The 17,698-nt window shown below is 44.4% G+C and overlaps 1 long non-coding RNA gene across 3 annotated transcripts in view; it reads right to left on the minus strand.

Moving 5' to 3' along the window:
- Positions 1-17,698, minus strand: part of LOC122877774 — a 43,702-nt gene that overhangs the window by 8,748 nt on the left and 17,256 nt on the right. For 2 of the 3 annotated variants that reach the window (XR_006378328.1, XR_006378326.1), the window contains exon 3: positions 4,251-5,825. This is a non-coding gene — a long non-coding RNA (uncharacterized LOC122877774). The remainder of the gene's footprint in view (positions 1-4,250; positions 5,826-17,698) is intronic. The other variant, XR_006378327.1, reaches the window with a different exon arrangement.

Consider the following 17,698-nt stretch of genomic DNA (forward strand, 5'->3'; position numbering starts at 1 on the left):
GTATGTGTAAGGGTGTGTGTGTGTGTATGTGTAAATATACACGTCATTCAGGGGGTTCAAACCCCTCCACCTTCACATTTTCATTACGGCCAAATCTCAGGCCTGTGCTACAGCAGCGTGGCCTTTTGCCGGCGAGCAGGCAGTTTAATCACACATACAGCACTACTCCATTTTCATTTCCTTTTCATACAGCCTCCATTCCACTCCGGCTTCATAATTCTCCCCTCAGAGCTGTCTAGCCCGTCTGAGTGTTTGCAGCCTGTTGAAATGACATAATCAGTGACTTGGATAAATGCCTGACTGTTTTTCCCTGAGTCTATAATCAGACTTGGGGCTCAGTGTTGCAGCTCTGAGGAAACAGCAGCAGCAGTAACACTTGACTCAGGAATTACTTCCTGAGGAGGGTAGTTTCACATAAGGAATTTGGTTTACAGAAGCAGAAAAAAGTGTTTTTCTTAACAGAAATATGAATAATTTAATCACAGACTGACACTCTGTTTAACAAATTGATATCTTAATTGTCAGGATTATTGATAAGATTACAAATATAAAATGTCAAAACACATAATTTGTCAGAAATAATGGATAGTTATCTTTAGCTTTTATTGCAATGTTGCAATAGTGAAATTAGAGATCTTTATCGATATACTGTATATTCCATATATATGTGAAAAATTGAAAGAAATAAAAAAAACTTTTCTGATCATTTGGGGTCTGTAATCTCTTCAAAATAAAATGTCATTCAATCTCTTCAAAATAAAATGTCATTACTTCCACATAACAATTTTAACATCATATAAGGAAAATCTTCATGGAGTTACCTGAAAATTGTAAATCAAAAATGACCAATTCACCTTTTGTGCCGTATTTAAAATATATCAACACACCTATTCAAATTTCATTTTTCATTTGAATGATAAAGTGTTTCGCGAAAGAACCAATCACTTATTTGTTTGGTCTCAACAAAGAAAGAAAGAGGATGAATTGAGTGATGGCTGTAAATGCTTTCAGCAACTATTACTTCTGTGGGTGGAACACATTCAATCAATACCTAAGCAAATAAAAAGCAGTGGGCAGTCTGAATGAGAAAAGCTATAGCGGACTGGACAATCATGCACCCACAAATGAACGGTCCACATTCAAGCCCCTCCATGAAAACACACGCCTAAATACCTGGTTTATATAATTTGATAGGCCACATCCAAATTTTGATCTTATTAACTTTTTGTCCTTAACAAAAAGCTGTTATTATCCTTTCATTAATATTCATAATTTAGACAGAATTATACATATTTTATATGACACAAATGTCCATCATTTACGTAATTAAGAAAAATATTTGTGAAAATCATTTGGTTATTACGTGAGCATAGGAGGCATGTGGAAGACGAATATGTGGCTTTGCTGTGGAAGGTCTTGGGCCTTAAAGTCTATGAGAACGAAGAGTGGATATTGTCATTCTGCTCTTTTCCTATGAAGTGTCTCAAAAAACATAGACATACTATATTCATGCACATGCAGTATGTCCACCTAAAGCAAGCTGCCTGTTCTCTTTGTGTTGAATTATGCATAATTGCAGCAGCGTAGTACCAAGCATGGCCATAACCGTTATTAGCATAAAAGCTTTATGCAGGAGATGGTGTTGGGGTTCATGTCCTTTTTTTCCTATGAGTAAGTGTGAATGGACGCTTTCATACCCATGTGATATGGATTAGCATGCAAGTCTGTGTGTGTGTGTTCATACGGTATGTGTGCATGAGCGCGTATGTAACAGTTATGGCGGCTGACTAGCATACGTGGTCGGGTATTATGTTGATCTGGTGCTTCATAAAATATATGGTCCCCCTTGTTTGATTTGAATATACAAATGAGAATAAAATGGCTCCACCCAGTTGATCAGTTGATGACAAACTACTCGTTAGTCTTAGAAAGACTTAACACCCACCTCCCTGGGCTTGTCCTTCATCCCTCTCCATCCACCAAGAGAACCCCACCCTTCTATAGTGCCCACACACACACATCCACATTCGGGATTATATGACAGGTTTAACATTTTTTAACTCTGTGACTGATTTTCCCATCGGCCTCTGTTACTTTTGATCTTTCACTCTGTCTTCTTCTTGTCGACCTGTTTTTCTGACTCTTTCTGAAAGTTAGCTAGGTTTCCATTGTAACGCAAACCCTAACTTCCACAAGAGTTATTACCCTGAGAAAAAATGTGCTAAATGAAAATAAATGGATGAATGTAATCCATTCAATCTAGCACGTCTAGATTGGTGTTGCCTCACCGTACAGTGAGAGCAATTTTGAGCCTGCCTGTCTGTCTTCTTGACTGCCATTTCCCCCCACAAAAGGATACAGTAGCCTGCGGCCCCTCCAGGCTAACTACAGCGTGGGCTCTTTATACTAACCTGCTCTCCACCTCAGCCTCATCAGTGTCACTATGGACTGATTAGACAGAGAAGCTTGATTAAAACTGCCTGGGTCTGATAGAGAAGACGATAACAGGGGTGAACCAGCGTTTTGTGGATGGGTAAATGACAGCTGTGGTTACCACATGACTTAGAAAGATAATTTATTTCCAAATCCTCCACACAGATTTCAAGGACAAAACATAGCCTGTAATTTGCTGTAGCAAAGCAACTATTTAGAAATATTGGCCCTTTGTCATGGGCTCTTCCTGAGAGAGAGAGAGAGAGAGAGAGAGAGAGAGAGAGAGAGAGAGACAGTGAGAGAGAGAGTGCGTGTCGTCCTCGAGTCCTTGCTGTGAAGTTCATGGCTACACTACTACAGACCCACAACAGACACCATACAGCAGGTCTTCAGAGTGGATGATAGCCTATTTCCAGCACACAGACAATTCACCAAATTGCTCTCTATAATTAGCACTGACAGGTGAAAACGGCCACGAATGCCACGGGAGTTCACAATGAAACGGACAATTGCACAAACACACAACTATAGACCCCAGACACACACACATACACAAAAACATAAACACACATGTCAATGCACGACAGCAGCAACAGAGGATCTATCACCACAGCTAACACCACATTAAGACCATAAAGCACCAATACATCTCCTGTCCCACGTACACAGCCCGTATCCTGCTGCTTCTGCACTGATACCCCTGATCCCCCTGCGCTTTGACAAGGCGTAATAAAGGCTGTATGAAGCGCCGCATTGTGTGGGGAGAACACAATGTTGCATGCTGAGTGCTGTGAGAAGGGCGTACACCCGTGGGTCCCACGGCGCAGCAGCGCACCGGGGCCTATAGCAGGGAGTGCTGAGCATGCTAATGAGGTCATTATGTTATGCCTCTCCCTCGCTCCTGCTCTCCTTTACAGTGTGGGCTTTGCCTGTCAGAGGAGGCAGGGTACCCTGGTAATGCAGCCAACCACAGATGTCACATATGGCACAATGAGAAGACACATGAGCGTCTCCGAATGATTCACTCAGAGAAAGACGGGGTGATGCTCCATTTTCCAGCTAGCATCAAAAGCAAGAACACGCCATCAATGATTTGCATAAGGTGAGCTTAAAGAAAAGTAAAGAGGGGGGCAACAACCGGGCTAATTGTTCCTGCTGTGTATTCAATCAGCAAATGCGCAGAATTGTGTTTCCTTTTTTTCCTTTTACGCTAGCACTATTATTTACAACCGAGGGGGAGGGCTTGAGCATCAAGCACATGCAAATGCAATTACAAGATATTTGCATAGCCGTTAGCAATTAGAGGGCAGATGGCAAACAGCGGGCATTAAAAAGCGACTGAGCGCCATCTTGGCTGAGGGAGACAGCTGGCAGACAGGAATCGGCCATTTTGTAAGCATGGGTCGCTGCCAGGCTGAGGCGTAGAGAGGCACCAGTCTCTCTCTGTGTGCCAGGAGATTGGCAGGAGAGGGGGAGTTGCGCTTTAATACCCTCCCTGGTATAGGCAACAACAACAAATTCCTCCAACAGTCAGTGACAGTATGATCACAGCCCAGGGCTCCTGTTGGAAGCTGACTGAGAAGATCAACTACAACATAACGTGTCTGTGTTCACTTTAAAAACACACATGCACCTCTGAGCAGAGATGGTATCTTATCATAACACTGTTACCAGAAGGGGAAATATTTCTTATTTCTGTTATTCTCCTTCCTTAGCTCAATATGGTTTTCAGAGTCATATTATTGGTTTTATTTACCACAAAACAAGCAATTAAATGAAGAAACAAACAAGCAATTAAATGAAGATATTGTACTCACCAAGAGGTATGAATCCCGTTAAGTTTTCATACTTGGAAAACTGTCCATCTGTCCTGTAATGTCCTTCCAAGTCCACAAATATGTACAGTACAGTGCGTTTTGTGGCATGACCTCTCAAAAGTTTTCAGTCGGATATTTCTACCACTGCATGAAAAAGTACTTTTCTCCTCTCTGTTTTCTACTGAGGGCATTCACCTCTACACTGATGTAAACCAGGTTTTTTCATTCCTGAGGATTTTGCCAATTTTCTTTAGTCACAACCAATTTTGCTAAAACATCTGTAGAGCGAGTCTCTTTGTGTGGAAAAGGACTTTTGTAAACGTGGAGGAGAAAAAAGTCACATGAAAAACCAAGTAGTATCAGACAGGAGGAGGTGGGCAATGAACTGGTACAACTACTGTCCTTTTCATCTCTCATTCAATTAGCAGCCATTCACTTGTGCTGCCAAGGGATCCCTGCTGCACAGCAGTAAGTGGACTTCAGGTGCTATTTCCACACACATAAGAGAGAAAGAGAGAGGTATGAAAGCCCAGGCCCGCCTTACTCTCTTCCACTTTATAGATCAATACTGCACTGCCATATCCTCTGATGGGAGCTGCTGTAGTGAGGATAAGAAAATCTAAGGCAAAAAGACAGGTTGTGTCTGATATAGTGGATGAGAGAAAAAGTTCAAATTGTCCTTTCATCCTGGCTCATGCGATCTTAGGAATACTGTGCGCTATGTGCTTGGAAGTGGGACTGAGCAAAAACGTCCTGTGTACCGTCTCTGATGGATCCTTATTCAAACAGTTAAGGTGGAATGAGTAATAAGAGGGAGGGAGCTGGAAGAAAAGAGACCTTCGACGTCCTGTCTTCTTCTTCTTCCATTTCTCTCCCTCCCTCGCTGTCTCTGTGTCTCTCTGACAAAGTTTTATCAAGTGGTGTTGGACGCAGCAAAAACCCCTCCGGCTGAACCACACACAAAGACTCTCACTGTCTCTTCTCTCTCCCTTTTTCTCTCTCTATTTTACACACTGACACACACACTGCGTGTGGGGCGGTTGCAGGGTTAGGGCCCTGGCCCTGGCTGGTGCTGGGACTGTTGGAGAAAGATAGAAAGAGAGATGGAGGGAGGAGCTGGGAGCAGTGGTAGTGGTTGGTCCCTGGGCTCCGAGGCCTGCAGGCGGTGCTGGGCAACCTCTGCTAGCCTATCTCCTCTGTATTGATTTCTGCTGCTCCGCGCTGCTCCACTCTGCCGCGGAGGCTCCTAGCCGGCGGGGATGAGAGCTCAGCTCACCCGCCTCACCTGCCTCTCTCCTGGCTTGGCTGGCCTAGCCTGCCCACTCTGCCGCAGCTTTGGCTGGCCCCTGCCGGCTCCCCGGGACCCCTGTATGCAGCGCCGGGGCCACAGGAGGAAGGCAGCCAGAGAGCCCATGGCGATCCACAGCTGTGTTCACCTGCTCTGGGTTCACCCGCTTCGAACCACCTCCTCGAACTGCTTCTATCCTTCTCTCCTTCCATCCTTCCACCCACTCTGCTTCTCTTTTTCCTCCTCCACTGCCTCCTCCTCCTCCTCCTCCTCCTCTTCTTCCTGCTCTACACAAACAACCAGAGACAGAGATGGGAAAAAAACAAGTTAATCTTAACTTTCAGCATTTTACCCACTCTGAATGTCAATCCTGGTCTTTGATCAGCGAGAAGTCGGGGGTGAGGATTCTGGCATCCTCTCTCAGCTGGTGATGTGAACCTGCTAACCTTGGAGAGCAGAAACTGCTGGGATTGGAGGCCTGAGAGTTAAGTGTGTCAGGCAGAGAGATACTGTCTGCCAAAGGTACTCTCAGCTATTAGATTCTGATGTGCTGCAGATAGCAAAATATGGCAAGAGTGGGCCCATTATAAAAATCACCACTGCGTCAATAGAATACATTAGAAATATTTACAGGAAAAGTTACTCTTCAGCAACCACCCTCTTTTGTGCTCCCTTAGCTGCAAGAGCCCACTGAGTTTTATATTTATTTGCCCTAATGGTTATAAATAACAAAAGCAACATTTAAAACTGATGGAATATTTCAAACTACCCTTCCCTTACCCTTGTCTGTTTGCACCATAGTGAGTGTGAAGGAATGGAAATGTTTTGGCCAGGCCAGTGGTGCTCTATAGAAACTTTGACAAAGAAAACATCTCAGCTTTTGTATCATCTAGAATTATTCAAATGGGTTCAGCAGCCCTCTTCTTATGATAATAGCAGTTGGGGGGACATTTCTTTGAGGATTCACGGTACCATTGTGTTCCTAAACAGAGTAAGCGCCGTGGCCAAATTCAACCCCCACCACCCCACATTGCACCGCGCTGCACCAACCACACAATCTCCAAAATATCCTTGCCGCAGCCACCACAGAGCTCTGATAGCCCTTCTGTCCACCTCTATCCACCCCTCTGCAGGCCTGAAAAAGAGACTAAAACCCACGGGCCGACTGCCAGGGGAATAGAGAAGTATCTGTGATCCGGCAAGGCTTTGGAAGTTAGAGCTGTCTGTTAAGGAAAGAGCAAAGGGGGTGAGAGAGTGGCGTGGGGGGTTACACTGTTGGGACAAGAGAGGCAAGTTTGGGAGAGGGGGGAGAGTTGAGTTAGGGGGACGTGGAAGGGGACTGGGGGTGCGGTGCATGTCTCAGACACAATAATACTATTCATTGGGCTCAGACATGGGTGTTAACTCCCCTCTGACAGAGCACAATGGGACTCGGCGGCATTCAGGCAGCCTTGGTGATATTGTTAGTTCAGCGCTGCATTCTCCCTGCCGCAGGATAGAGCGCCTGCATTGTACCCGTCCGGCAGGATGGATGGAGGGAGGTTTGAGAGGTGAAAGGCAAAGAAAGAGAGAACAGTACGTTTGTCTATCTGTCAGTGCTGAAGGAACGAGGGACAGAGGGAACAGGGGGCGGAGAAGGTGGGTAGGGGCGGTGGAGGTGGTGGCGTTGGGGGGTGTTTTGCCCCATGGCATTGGACTTGTTTGTTTCAGGGGATAAAATAACAGGAGAAACTGAGACTAAAAGAGCAATAAATATTACTCAAGCAGCCGAGTGCAGGGCTAAAGAGGCATTAAAGGGGGTGGGAACACAGACGGAACGAGGAAGGCATGGTGGCATTTTTATGGGGAAAAACGCAGCAGGTTTGTATGCTGCTTTAGAGTTTAAATGCATACTGACAGAAAATAAGAACTGTGGATGTTGCTGCTGTTTGTGACTCAGATGAGGCGACATCCAACTACCACGAGACCTACTTTTCCAGAGGAGAGGAGAAGAGATACAGCTTATAATTCTAAGGGAGAAGAAACTGTGAGAGCTGAACCAGCCCAGTAGGCATTGGGGAGTGCAGGCTGTGACTTAGACGCAGTCATAATTCAGGTTTCCATCCAAATGTAGCTCAAACCGAATTTCCAGGAAATCAGCAAAAGAAAATTCAAATTAATGCGTTTCCTTCCACTACCGTTATGCCAATATTAGGAGTTGGTACATTGAAGTTGGTGGCGCTAATTCTCTTGTCGGGTACCATTAAACTATTGCAGAAGAAGAAGATGACGTAAATTAAAAGAGCGCCACTGGAAGCTCAAATGATGGAAAACCATGTGGAAAACATGAGGGAAACATGGCATTTATGTTTTCTTCATGTATTTTGAGGAACGTTACAGTCTCCTCATAGCTCCACACAGATCTGATGTTTCTGTTTTCTGCCATTTTCAGTTTTTTCCCCATTTTTTCAGAAGACATTTAAGTCACATGCTTCACGTACGTCATGATTTATTCACTAAGTCTGATTCCATTGCATAGAAATAGGTGGATGGAAACACACTTATAAAGATCGCATTTAAAGAAACACACACATTTATAGACTGGAATATACCTAAGAGGAAGCAGATGACTGTGTATTTGTAACCCCAAATATGAAATCATGTAGAACTGCAACTATTAGTTGATTGATGGATTAGTCAGTCAAACTATTTTGATAATCGATTAATCATTTAAGTAATTTTTTTAAACAAAAATGTGAAAATTTGTTGTCCTTGTCCTAAATAATTTTGAATTTGGGACTGTTGGTTGGACAAAACAAGATATCTGATGACATCACCCTGGGCTCCAGGAAACTGTGATCGGTATTTTCCACTGTTTTCTGATGTTATATACACTAAACAATAAATCGATTAATTCAAGAAAATAATTGGCAGATTAATAATTTATGAACTAATTATCAAATTCCTTTGGAAGCTGCAGTCACTGAACATCTACCTCCCACTGAGCAAACATTTTATGAAGGTATTGTAAAGAATAGCAGCTCTATTGTAGCAGTAAGGTATTGGTGAAAAGGACAGTGATATAATAGGATGCAGTATGCACGGGTTCACACACACGTATCTAATCACTAGACATGACACAACCCACATTTGCACACACACACACACACACACAGTACCACTGCTCCTTCTGCACGGAACAACCTGCTTTCATGAACAGTACTTTGTTTGTTTCCCCTCTGGTAAACTCTGACCAACCGTTTCCATAGCAACCTTACTTACTTGTGTGAATGTGTGTGTGTGTGTGAAAGACAAAAAGAGGGAGAGGGAGAGAGAGAGAGAGAGAGAGAGAGGGGTATGTGGGGTTGTGTGGAGGTTTAGAGTAGGACTTCCTGATCTTAATACAACAGATGTGCATGCATGTGTGTGTGTGTGTGTGTGTGTCGAAAAACAACAAGCTAAACTTTCACCCAAAGCATGCTCCCCTATTCCTAGTCAACTACATTCACTCTCAACAGTCTGCAGTCAAACTGCCCTCCTCAGATAAGGAAAGAGCCAGCGGTGTGATGCTGGGCTATCAGGCAGGCAGGGGCAGGCCAGGGCACGGCTCTCGTCAGGGGGCTAATGCCCTTCAGGGGTGGCTGAGGTAGTGAGGGTACTGCGCTTTGTCCCTGGAGGGGGGATTACATTGGTCAACCAGCACAGACAATGTAGCCCCCTCCTGGGATGGGAGGACCAACCTGCTCTCTACCAATGATAGGGGCAGTCAACTGATCACTAACTTAATTAAGGGCAGATGAAAGTAAGAGAGGAGAAGGAAGGGTGATGCAGAAGACAGAGGGAGAGGCTGAGAAAAAGTAGAGGCAGGGTTGATAAAAGGGGGGATAAAGAAGAGCAAGTGCAAGGAGAAGAAAGCGGTGCAAGGAGCACAGGGACACGCTAAAATAAGAAGAGGCATGGAGTTAAAACGAGAGCAATGGGAAGCAGCGGAGGGATGAAGAGAAGGCTTCTCTAGCACAGGATTAGGGGAGGGAAGATGAAAGGATCAGGTCTAACAGAGGACAGGAAAAAGGCCAGGAGAGATGGCCAGAGGAGGGAGACCAGCGACTTAAACTCCAAGCAAGGAAATCAAGTAGAAGAGGCAGAAAGAAGAGAAGAAGAGAGCTCAGGTGTGCATAACCTCGTGTGCAAGAGGCCTTTTTTATAACAGTTGCACAATGTGAAAACTCCCTTTCTGTTCCCTATTTATGCCACAGCACACGCACCTATTCAAATCCAATGACAAAGGCAACAGATAATTCTACGACAGAGGACTTTAATAGAGGATATTTAGGGGACAGTTAGCGGGCCCAGGTAGCATAGCACAGGCCCGCCGCAGACAGATATGGCTCTGCAATACTTAACAACAGGGATTTGGCAGCACTGTTGATTGAACATGCCAAATCCCATTTGTCGGAGGGCTGTGCACGTTTGTATCGACACTCTGTAACCTTGTGGCTCCGTAAAAGGAGACCTCAGTGTGTGTGTGTGTGTGTGTGTGTGTGTGTGTGTGTGTGTGTGTGTTTTCCTGGCAGGCGGGCAGGCAGGTGGGTGGCACAGTCCAGCTGGATAAGTGCACTGGTCTAAACTCCTCTCCATCTATGCTCCCCTCCATCCCTTCATCCTTCCGTCTTCACATCGCCGTCCACCTCCATTCCCTCTCTTTGCAAAAAAGGGTGACAAGAAGAAGATAGAGGCTTTCTCAACACTCCTTTTCTTGCTTTCCTCCCATCCTTCCCCCTCCCTCCCCCCGTTCCTTCCATCCCCTATGGTAGAGCTGCCAGACAGGAGTGCTCAGCAGCTCTCCGAACGTTATTGATCCTGAGAGCAAGCCGGCCAGGGAGTTGGTGTCTCCCCCTCTCTCTCTATCTCTCCTCCCTCCATCACACCCTCATCCCCCACCACAGCCTGCAACTTTTTCTCCCTCCCTCCCTCCCTGCCTCTACTTCATTTATCAAGGTTAAAGAACTCTTATAAAAAAGGGAAGAGGGGGTCGCCTGGATGTTATCTGACTTCATGAAAGAAATCCCCTCAGGCCACTCCACTAAAGGAGGATGCTCTTTGCCAGACCCAACTCTACACACACACACACACACACACACACAAAACACGCAGTGGCACCAAGCAGCGGCCCACTCATAGCCAGTCAGAAATAGAAAGAAGCATGTCCAGTTTGGTACACAGCAACAGAACAATCAGGAATAGAAATGAAGAGGATGGATGAATGGACAAGGGAGGAGGAAATTAGAAAATTAGTCACCATGTGTTACCCAACAAAGTCAAACATGAGCACTACAGTACCACTTCCTTAGAAGGCACAATTTATAAGAGTTTATACATTTTAACTGTTACTTTTAAATTTTAATAAATCTTTTACTAATGCTTTATAGATTAATTATAAGCCATTAATAAGAACAACTTTTGGGTTGCCAGGCGCACTGCAGCCCTTTTCCATTCAGCTAGAGATACAGTAGCTTAAAAGACAAAGTATGTCATGCTGGAGGAGGATAAACACCAGCCAGAGAGATTTTTCACAAAAGCTGTTTTTAGAGCTTCTTAATTGATCAGTCTATTGGCAGAAAATAAATTGGCAAAAATGTTGATAGTCGATTTATCACTGACACTTTTAAATGTGAGTATTTATTGGTACATTTGCAGTTAGCATTGATAACAGTGGCAGATTTACCCCTCGAAATTCTTATTAAATTCTGAAACAGTGGGTCCTTGATTTCAGACAGACATAGACAAAAGCAGGTTTCTCATTTCTAGCCGACGACCGTCAGTTTTGGCTGCTCCCTTCCTCTCTGGTAGGCTAGGCGGAGTACGCAGAAGTTGTGTCAAGAGCTATGGCAACAGTGATAAATTTCACATACCTCCTTTGACTACAATGGCGTATAGTACAAAACAAGCCAAAAGAAGGAAGACCTTGGAGGAGAAGAGAGACAAAAAGAAAGGGCTAAATAAAAACAGAGATCAGACGAGGTTCAACATCAGAGAGGCATTTTCAAGAGTGTAAGGGGCTGAAGAGTGATGCTGAGGTTGCCCTATTCCTTCTTGACAGGTAAGTGCTAAAGGTAGCAGTACAACAACTACATTAGTTTGTGAGTTACAACGGTTGACAACCTTGACGTTCTGCTTCAAGCCCAGCAGAATGCACGCGCCTGTTTGGTGCGTCATTGGGTGGGAGGGGCTTATCAGAGTGATAAGAGGCAGCAGAGAAAGAGGCGGAAGGTTTTGCATTGTGTATGTTCAAATCGCCTACTGCAGCTTTAAATGTCACTGGCAGATTTGAATAGTTGTAGCTAGTTAGCTAGCTAAATAAGCTAACGTTAGCACCATGAGTTGGTTGAAACGGCTGACTTTTTAATGTTTCCAGCTGACTTGTTTTGAAACAAGAACCGTGTAACACACTATTTAATTCACTACACTTTTGCTCCACTCCAAACTACTGAGTATTAGAGACCTATGCACACTGCTTCAACATGTGGAGGGATCCAAAGCTTGACAGGCTGGCTGTACCTAGTTACAGTTGCTAAGCTATGATTGGACAATCGCTATTAACATACATAATCATCTCAATAAAGGGCACCTTATTAGAAAGTGGTACCAACAAATTCACAACAAATCCATACAAAGAAGAACACCTGGAAAGTTAGTTTGTACAAAGACCAGACCTGTAAATTTTAAGCTCCATAATCCGTCCATAGAGGGAATAACGAATCTGCATTTCTAGCCTTTAAGAGATTGTAGCAGCTATTGTCCCTGTTTGTAAAAGGACTGGAAATGGCTCTACATGTGGAGTACATCCTGTCTTCCATTGTTACTGCTTTCACTCTCCCCTCTAAAGGCCTGCCTGCACTTCAGGCTACAACAGCCAGGCAAATACACTCAGCAGCACATTACAGAGCCATACCTTCCCCTCCCTTTGTGCTCAGTAATTGCCACAATGCATCTTCTCGTCCAGCTAATTAAGTGAGTCTTTCCCATTGTCTCCCAACACTATCACCTCTTCACACAACCAGAGAGAGAGAGAGAGAGACAGAGGGAGAACTACTAAAGTAAGAGATGGAAAGAGCAAAGGGTAGTCCTAGTAAATGTTTGCCAGTTGAAAAAGGTGCCTGTTGTCTGTGTTTGCCGGTGAGCCGTAAACACCACATTACTGCTGTCAAACGAAAATCTTCATTCTCCATAAAGTCGTTTCAGGAATCAGTAAAAAAAGTCTCATCTTTTAGATTGACAGCAATGTATTTTTAAAATGATAACATGAGGCCAGAACATTTTCACTACTGTTACATGCGAATGTAGGCCTTTGTAGACGAGTTATTTGGCTAATGACCATGACAGGCAGTTATAAAGAGTGTGCTTAGGAGTGAATAAACTGCAACATTACACCAGAGCGTCTCACAAAGGCTCAAAGTCCCCCTCCGCTCAAAAATGTGTTCTGCTTTTGTTACTTCACTTGGATGTTTGACCTTCACTGTGCAGAATGATGTATGGTATGAGTTTGACACTAGAAGGCTGTTTTCAAATTCATTTGTTGAAGGGGAAAGTATGTCTGTGTTCACTTTAAATCTGAGTTTAACACATGCACGTATGAGCATGATTTGTGACATCACAACTACTTTGGAGGCAAATCATGGTCCAGTATTTAACTTACAGAAGTGGGATTTGAAAACTTGAAACCCTCACTGCACTAAGAATGGACTTGAAGAAGGAGACATCTTGTGTCCAATTGTTACATTTTTGAAATGAACAATGTTTGCATGTTAATAGATTCAGTTTTTTTTTCAATGAGGAAGAAGGAGTTTATGTAATTTTGTAGTTTTAATGAGATAATTGAACTTTTTTGTGGAGAAACCATATCAGACAGAAATTATAATTCAAAGCAGAGTATTTTATATAAATATTAAAACATGCCACGAGGGGATCTTTGAGCTTGTCTGATGCCACCTGTGCTGGGAAAAAAACATTACTGATTGTTTCCTTTATGTTCATTTAATCTTTCTAATTCAAGAAAAAAAGTCTACTTACTCGCCTCGCTCATCCTCCACAAAACTATTACAGTACAGCTTGACTATACAGTATATGACAATATAAATCTGATTCATTCTTATAATGAAACACTTACAGGTAATCCTGGAACAGGTCCAGGAGTGAGCCTGGAAAGGAAATATTAATAATTTCACTTTGGAGACTGAAGCGTTGCTCTAGCAACATAACTTCAGAAAGACCACCATGCACCACCATGCGATACGCTGTCTGTCACAATAGTAAGACTATATCAGCTTCAAACTGTCATGACTTCACTGCATCTGTGCACAATTGTGGAAGTACTTTATGGAATCCACAATGAACAAATAGAGAAAACTGAAAACAGGTGCTTTTGTTTCCCCTTCTTCTATATATCCTCGCTGTTCAGGCCTTTTATGTGGCTAACCAAGGAGTTTGAACGACTGAATTATTGTAGGACAAAGACTCATCTAAATTCCACTTCTATTTAGAGTTGCTAGGAGAGCCCCCCCCCAAAAAAGAACACACACACACACAGTCACACAATCGCTCCATGCTCAAGTCCACTCGCTGACCTCTCAGGCCAGACACTCTTCCCAACACACCAAACCCCCAAACTCTCCCCCTCAACCCCTCCTTGAACCTCTACCACCCCCACCTCCTCCTTCCCATCCTGAACGCCTTCCCTTCCCACACTCAAGTTCCTGTCAAGGCCCTGACAGACAGACAGACAGACAGACAGACAGACAGACAGACAGACAAGTAGGGTGACATCATGGTGCAGAGAGAGAGACAGGGGCAGGGGGCTGCCTGCCTGTCTGCCCCCAGCACCCACACAATACAGCAGGGCATCTGGCACTGGGGTGGTGGTGGGGGACAGGGTGGGGGTTTGTCAGGACAAAGCGTTTACATCCCCCTCCCTGGAATATGATTATAGTTTGTAAATGGCAGCTCAGACATAAACGTGTGAAGAGGCGAAGAAAGGGGCTGAGATGCGGCGGCGGGAGAATGGGTGGATGACACAGTTATGGGTGTATACAGTGAAGACACCAACAGATATATTAGTCCAGCCATATGAAGAGAACTTTGGGATATTCATGAATGTTTTAATAGAAAACCTGTTCCAGTATCCAGTGTAAGAAATTAAAAAAAATGTTCATGAAAGTTCATTCAGAATTTTTCTGCTGTTTTTGTTTTTGATTTTCTGAAAAACTCAAATTGAAACTGCTCAAACTAGCAGGTGTAGTGGTGAAATCTGCGTGTGTGTGTGTGTGTGTGTTTGGGCATGTCACTTGCAGCTTGTTAATTTGCAGGATCCAAGACGAAACAATGGTGCCACCGGGATAGAAATCAGTGTCATAACACACTCTCTCTCTCTCTCTCTCTCTCTCTCTCTGCAGCGGCCCCCACCTCTTATGTCTCTGTCTGAGAGGCTGTCTACTCGCTGTGTGCATACAAGTGTGTGTCTGTCTGTGTGCATACATAAAATAAATGAGCTGTGCGTATGCATTGTGCGAGTCCACAGGCCCAGTGTATATATTAGAAATGTGACTTGACCCTGGCAGGCTGAAGCAGGGTTTCTGCGTCGCGCTGGGCGTGGGAAAAAGGGGAGACCTCTTTTCACAGCTGCTCCGGCCGTTGCATTGAACCAATGGAGGCCCTCGCCACCCCCAACCTGCCTCTGCAGCTAATGCCCCCCTCCCTCCCTCCCCCTTCCCCATTCACTCTGCAGCCTGCTGCCTTTCAGCGGACCCCCGTCCCTCCCTCCTGCGCTCTGTTCGTCACCCTGCTGCACCCCACCATCACAGCCACCACCAACCTTTAATACAGCCACCTCGCCATTCAGCCAGTGTGCATTGAGATGCCAGAGGCCTCTGAGCTTTAAGGGGGTAAAGAAAAACAACACAGCCCACTGACTAATGAAATAAAGCAACTAATACCAAAGCAAAATAAGGAACTAATTTGCTTCTGTGCATTTGTAATGACACACCAAAATTTATTAGACGTCCTGCCTCATTTCTCCCACTTCTTCTTTATTCTACTTTTTAAACCCTTTTTTGTTCTTCTAACCTAATTCTGTTTTTCTCACTCTCACATTCTCTTCTCTCTTTCCTTCTCCGAGCCCCTCTGCAGATAGACTTTAATTTATGTTAACATACGCCACCACTCTACACTCGGTGCCTACCCCTCCCACACATTTGCCACCTCCCTCCATCCAGTGTATTCATTTGAAGAGATTTATTTCCTATCAAGCTGCATAATGCAGAGGGTATAATTCAAATCAGCTTTTAAGAACAGCCAAGCGGCGCAGTTTATGTAAACAAATCTAGAAAGCTTAGTAAAAAAATTGTTTTAAATCCCAGCAAACCGTGAGGTGTTAAAAGCAGATTGCCAACTTTAAGAAGCCATGGGTGGGCGTTGGGTGTTTGGTTTTGCCATTAAAGATAATCGAGTACTGATAAACCTCACAATCAGTCTGTTTAAACACACAATGCAGGCTTCATTTCTTTCACATACTCTTACTAATCTGACAGTATAACCATGCAAAGGCAGGCTCAGAGTGGAATCACAAAACACACACACCCACATGAAATTTTAGAGAAACTTAATGTGCAGAATAACTCCAACAGATTCTCAGGAGCAGTACTATCGTGCTGTCTAGCTACCCTGCTGATACACCAGGCGTGTTGAGGAAATGTTGAGAAGCAGCGAGGGGGCAGCGACGGGGGAGGAGGGAGGGAGGTTGTAGCCGAGAACCTGAAAGGACTCCATCTTCCTTGGCCAACATGCCATGACGGTGTGGAGCAGCAGTCTGAATTGGTTTCTCTGGGGTGGCGGAGCTGGAGAGGTGATGGCAAGATGAGCCCGAATGGGGATGGAAAGGGGTGGGGGACTGTGGGCGAGGAGATACGGTACACTGAGGTATGTGTGTTTGGGCGAGAGAGAGAGAGTAGAATAAGAGAGAGGAAGAGATGGCAGACCGGATCTGAGGTACTGTAAATGAGCGGATTACTGCTTCCCCTCTCTTCAAGTCTTTCCATATACATGAGAGTGCTCGGCTGTGGAAGCAACACTGCTATGTGTGAAATCACACATCCTCCGGCCTGCACTTCCTATTCGAACAATTGTAACAAATGCACATATTGTAACATGGGTCCTGTGAGGGTAAAACCAGGTGTGAATGCAGAACTATGCGTGCTAGCTCTTAATTGCTGTTATGAATACAAAGAGGATGTGAAGAGTGTCACTTCTGGATTGATGTATCTCTGCGTCAAATTTAGCCTGTAGCTATGCCTCCACTTCTAAAGCTCATGTCCAACCAAAGCTGGTTTGCATCGATTTATCTAGTTTGTGGATATGATATTGACTAAGTAGACCGGCAGCCCGTATCGAGTTGAAGCAAAGCGAAGGAGGTTTAAGAGGTGGTCGAACACTATGGAGGAGGATAGCCACAGGCTGTGAAATCTCCTCTGATCTTCCCTTGTCTGATTCTCAAACGCAACTTTTTCTCTGGGGGGGCATGCTGATATAGAACTAGGCCAATGTCACAGAACGCTCATCTAACCCTGGAGGGAAATAAAAAAAAAATCACTTCTTCTGTTTCTCCCCGATGACGGACCTCAATCTCTGCGGATAGGGCTTCATCTCCCTCTCCTCCCCTTTCCAACACTCCCTCCATCACTCCATCTACTTTGTTCTCCGCAGGAGGTTGAACATGCACGAGCTGAGCAGCATTCTCGGCCTTGATGGCCCGCTATAGCAGCTGTTAGGATAGCGAAGGTAATCTTTATTCGTGTCACTCAACACTGAGAGGGAAGCTGAGAGGGAAGTGAGTGAGACACCTAGTTCTAGTTCTAGTTTCAGCCTTCCATCATCTTCAACATTATACGCTGTTATAAAAGCCCACAGCTTGTAAGGTTTTGCCAACTACTTAGCAGAGTAACTATGACAGCTGGGGCCAAAAGTCTCTGTGGATACTAGTTTATAAAAACACATATACAGTGATAAGTTGGTTAATATGTAATACTGCCAACAGCCAAAGATCTGCTGCATTCCAACAATGTCACATCACTTTGCCTTTAAAATGAGAAAAAAGGAACTGTTTTGGAGCCCAGTCTGTGTTACACTACAT

The sequence above is a fragment of the Siniperca chuatsi genome, linkage group LG6, assembly GCF_020085105.1.
Source record: "Siniperca chuatsi isolate FFG_IHB_CAS linkage group LG6, ASM2008510v1, whole genome shotgun sequence".
Taxonomy (NCBI): domain Eukaryota; kingdom Metazoa; phylum Chordata; class Actinopteri; order Centrarchiformes; family Sinipercidae; genus Siniperca; species Siniperca chuatsi.